This window comes from Sapajus apella, unplaced genomic scaffold (assembly GCF_009761245.1).
Source record: "Sapajus apella isolate SASKATOON/1434 unplaced genomic scaffold, GSC_monkey_1.0 scaffold77, whole genome shotgun sequence".
In the NCBI taxonomy this organism is placed as follows: Eukaryota; Metazoa; Chordata; class Mammalia; order Primates; family Cebidae; genus Sapajus; species Sapajus apella.
In genome coordinates this window covers 8,428,109-8,432,792 of record NW_022437017.1, presented here as the reverse complement: position 1 = coordinate 8,432,792, position 4,684 = coordinate 8,428,109, and the positions used below count along the sequence as shown (strand labels likewise).

Sequence of the window (4,684 nt, the reverse complement as noted above, 5' to 3'; positions counted from 1 at the left end):
ATACCGCCCCTGAGTTTCACCATTGGCAACAAGGCAAAAAACCCGTCCACAGAAAAAAAAAAAAAAAAAAAAAAAAAACGCCACGGAAATATCTCCTTTCACGATTCCTTGGAAAGTGTGTAGGAAGCGTCTCAGGTCTGTTCTGGGTAATAGCAAATGGGATTCCTTGCTGAGGAATACCACCTGAGTTGGAGGTGGCAGGGGTTCCCCCTCGTGGTAGCCTGGCCAGACTTGACCCTCCCTAGACTTGTCACTGTGAAGAGATTTTGTTCACTTACTGGTGCCTCCGTTTTTAGTAAATGAAACTTTCATTTAATTCATACAACTTGGAAGATGGGCCGGGCGCGGTGGCTCAAGCCTGTAATCCCAGCACTTTGGGAGGCCGAGGCGGGTGGATCACGAGGTCAAGAGATCGAGACCATCCTGGTCAACATGGTGAAACCCCGTCTCTACTAAAAATACAAAAAATCAGCTGGGCATGGTGGCGCGTGCCTGTAATCCCAGCTACTCAGGAGGCTGAGGCAGGAGAATTGCCTGAACCCAGGAGGCGGAGGTTGCGGTGAGCCGAGATCGCGCCATTGCACTCCAGCCTGGGTAAAAAGCGAGAAACCCCCTCTCCAAACAAGAAAAAAAAAAAAAAAAAGAACTTGGAAGATAAAATATTTCCAGGCCGGGCATGGTGGATCACACCTGCAATCCCAACACTTTGGGAGGCCGAGGCGGGCAGATTACTTGAGGTCAGGAGTTGGAGACCAGCTTGGCCAACACGGTGAAACCCCGTCCCTACTAAACTACAAACATTAGCCGTGTGTGGTGGCGCGCGCCTGTAGTCCCGGCTACTCGGGAGGCTGAGGCAGGAGGATCACTTGAACCCCAGAGGTGGAGGTTGTGCCTCTGCACTCTAGCCTGGGCGACGGAGTGAGACTCTGTGTCAAAAAAAAAGAAAAAAAATTGGCCGGGCGCGGTGGTTCACGCCTGTAATTCCGGCATTTTGGGAGGCCGTGGCAGGCGGATCACAAGGTCAGGAGATCGAGACCATCCGGCCAACATGATAAAACCCCGTCTCTACTAAAAATACAAAAATCAGCTGAGTGTGGTGGCATGCGCCTGAAATCCCAGCTACTCAGGAGGCTGAGGCAGGAGAATCGCTTGAAGCCGGGAGGCAGAGATTGCAGTGAGCCGAGATCGCGCCACTGCAGTTCCAGTCTGGTCACAGAGTGAGACTCTGTCTCAAAAAAATAAAAAAATTTCCAACGCGGTGGATTTTAGGAAAAAAATTAAAATTAAAATGTTTGTCTTATATTCCACATGTGAAACATTGCCTGGAGAGTGGTGTGTAACTTTCTCAGATCTGTTACCTTTTCTTTTATTACTGTTATTTCTTTGAGTTCTCTGTTGCCCAGTGATGTGATCATAGCTCAGTGCAGCCTCCACCTCCTGGACTCAAGTGATCCTCCTCCTTCAGCCTCCTGAACACAGGGACTCCAGGTGCGGGCCACCATGCCTAAGTTTTTGTATTTTTTTTTTAAGGGATGGGTCTCACTATGTTGCCCATGCTGGTCCCAAACACCTGAGCTCAAGTGATTCTCCCGCCTGTACCAGCCTTGTTCTTTTCTTTGCAAAAGGCCAACTTGGCCGGGCGTTGTGGTTTATGCCTGTAATTCCAGCACTTTGGAGGCCGAGGTGGGCGGATCACGAGGTTGAGATTTAGACCATCCTGGCCAACATGGTGAAATGCTGTCTCTACTAAAGATACAAAAATTAGCTGGATATGGTGGCGTGCACTTGTAATCCCAGCTACTTGGGAGGCTGAGGCAGAAGAATTGCTTGAATCTAGGAGGTGGAGGTAGCAGTGAGCTGAGATCGTGCCACTGCACTCCAGCCTGGTGACAGAGCAAGACTCCGTCTTAAAAAAAAAAAAAAAGGTGGGGGGGGCAAGTTTGCAGGCAGGACGATGCAACAAATAGGATTCCAGGGCATAGACTTCAAAATGTTACTGGGGAGAAGAAGCTCAGAGAAACAGAGAAAATCTCCTTTCCACTACAGGTGCAGAAAAACGAATACATTTCCACAAAACATGTTGCAGGTAAATTATGAAAATTTACCAAAATAATGTTACTCTCCTTGACATAGTGGAGAAGTTTTAGCAGTGGATGATTCTGTTTTGCTTCCAGTACTCCAGTACCGTTTCCTTAATTCTGTAATACATTTTTTGTTGTTCCTGAAGTAGGTAGAATACAAGATACTTTTCTTGTTTAGCTGACAATTTGTCATGGCTCCATATATTAAAACGTTCATCTCCTGCACTGCCGGCCCTGGCACTGACCTAATTTCCCCATACACAGGGGCTGCCTCAGGGCTGTGTTCCTTTACGTCTTTTTTTTTTGAGAGGGTGTTTGGCTCTTGTTGCCCAGGCCGTAGTGCAATGGCAGCAAAGGCTCACTGCAACTTCCACCTCCTGGGTTCAAGCAATTCTCCTGCCTCAGCCCCCCGAGTAGCTGGGATTACAGGCTTCCGCCACCACGCCCAGCTAATTTTTGTAGTTTTAGTAGAGACGGGATTTCACCATGTTGGCCACGCTGGTCTTGAACTCCTGACCTCAGGTGATCTGCCCTCCTCAACTACCCAAAGTGCTGGGATTACAGGTGTGAGCCACTGCACTTGGCCTTTTTTTTTTTTTTTTTTTTTTTTTTGGCATTTCTAGTAAAGATGGGGTTTCGCCATGTTGGCCAGGCTAGTCTCGAACTCCTGACCTCAGATCACCTGCCTGCCTCGGACTCCCAGAGTGCTGAGATTACAGATGTGAGCCACCGTGCCTGGCCCTTCCACAGAATTATTATGGAAGGACCCTATGAAGTAGGGTGAGACCATACAGCATTATTGATTTCACTTGTGCTCTTCAGGATCCTGGACTGACTTAGCCAGTTTAATAATGGCCACTCTGACTGGTGTGAGATTCCGTTGACTGCAGTGGAATTGTTAGTTTTATTTCAGACTCAGGGCACGTGCAGGTTTCTTACAAGGGTATATTGCATGATGCTGAGGTTTAGGCTTCCATTGATCTTGTCACCCAGATAGTGGACACAGTAGCCACGAAGGGGTTGTTCAGCCCTTTCCCCCTCTGTCTCTCCATGTGGAATCCCCGGCGTCTGTTGTTTCTATTTTTATGTCTGTGAATTAAATGCCATGTTTATTCAGCTCCCGGGCGAAGTTCCACGGTCCCGGGGAAAGGGGACAGAGAAGTCGCGCTGACTTCCTGGGGTGGGGGGGGCGGTTATGGCTATGAGGAAGCAGCAACAGCTGGGTGCTCTGATTGGGTCCAGGGGAGCGGGATTGAGACGGGGCGGGCCGCTATTGGTTGGCGGGTTGTTGGGCGGGTTTTCCAGTGAGAGAGCAGGCCAGGGTTGCATTAGCCGGAGCCTTCCAGGGGAGCCATGTGGCAGAGCTGGGTGCCGAGTGCAGAGCCTGGTGCCGGGTGCAGAGTCAGGTGCTGAGTGCAGAGGTGGGTGTGTCCAGCCTCCCGGCGAGGCAACCGGCCGTAGAACTTCCTTCTTTTTCGTGGCTGTGTAGTATTCCATGGTGGGTATGTTCCACATTTTCTGTAATCCACTGGCTATGGTCACCTAGGTTGATTCCATGTCTTTCGGGTACCAGCCCAATCCCGTACGTGGGTGCCCTTAGTCCCGGCGGTAGGGAGGGATTGAGAAAAGGAAGTAAAGACAGAGACACAAGAATAGAATTTACAGCGTGGGTCCAGGGGACCAAGGCAAGCATGGAAACCACGTTGGCCCCGAGCTCTGGACTCCATACAATTTTATTATGTGTATAATCTTATTGATCTTATGGGCGTGGAAGGAGAGGGTGAAGAGGTAGGTAAGGTAGCCAGGTGGAGAGCACTTGAGATCCTTCTAAGACATGCTAAACTAGTAGTCTGAGTTCATCACCAATTGTTATCTGGGTGCGGCTGCATCAGAAGTACAGCTGATGAGGACACCCGGTCTGACCACTCCCAGTTTGTCAAGGGGCTTTTATTTCCGTGATCTCTGCCCTCCAAGGCTTTTCTCCTCCTCGCCATCTCCCATCTGCAGAGGCCCTCCTGGATCCTGTGAGCAGAGGTCGCCTCCCTTCTCAGAGATCTTTGCATAAGCCCTCCTACCAGGCCCTTTTACAGCCTCCATGTTGAGAAGGCATTCGTGGGACCGGAGCCGTATCCCCTGCTCGGCAGCCACCCGGCGGTGTTCCCTGGTGATACTGCGCTCTCTGATGGTCTTTACCTTAGGCCTCCTGTTGCCGCTTGATTTCTAATTAACTGCACCAGTGATATAGCTTAGTTTGGTGTATAAACTTCAGTGCACTGTGAGCCAAGCAAGCTTGTAATTATCTAGCTAGAATTGACACAGGTCTCCCCTGGCCATACTGACCCACACGTCTTTGCTATTGGGAACAGTGCTGCAGTGCACACACCACTGATGCGGTTTTGGTAGAATGATTTCTTTTCCTTTGGTAGATGCCCAGTAGCCGGACTGCTGGCTTGAATGGTAGTTCTGTGTTTAGTTCTTTGAGAAATCTCCGTGCTGTTTTCCATAGAGGTTGTACTTTTTTACATTCCCACCAACCGTGTGCAAGCGTTCCCCCCGCACCAACCGTGTGCGGGCGTTCCCCCCCCACCAACCGTGTGCGGGCG

General features: G+C 50.0%; 1 protein-coding gene across 3 annotated transcripts in view; it reads left to right on the top strand.

Annotated features, from left to right (window-relative positions):
* The window catches only part of LOC116532793 (zinc finger protein 555), an 86,542-nt gene that overhangs the window by 1,533 nt on the left and 80,325 nt on the right, over positions 1-4,684 (top strand). The gene's annotated exons all lie outside the window — the stretch shown is intronic.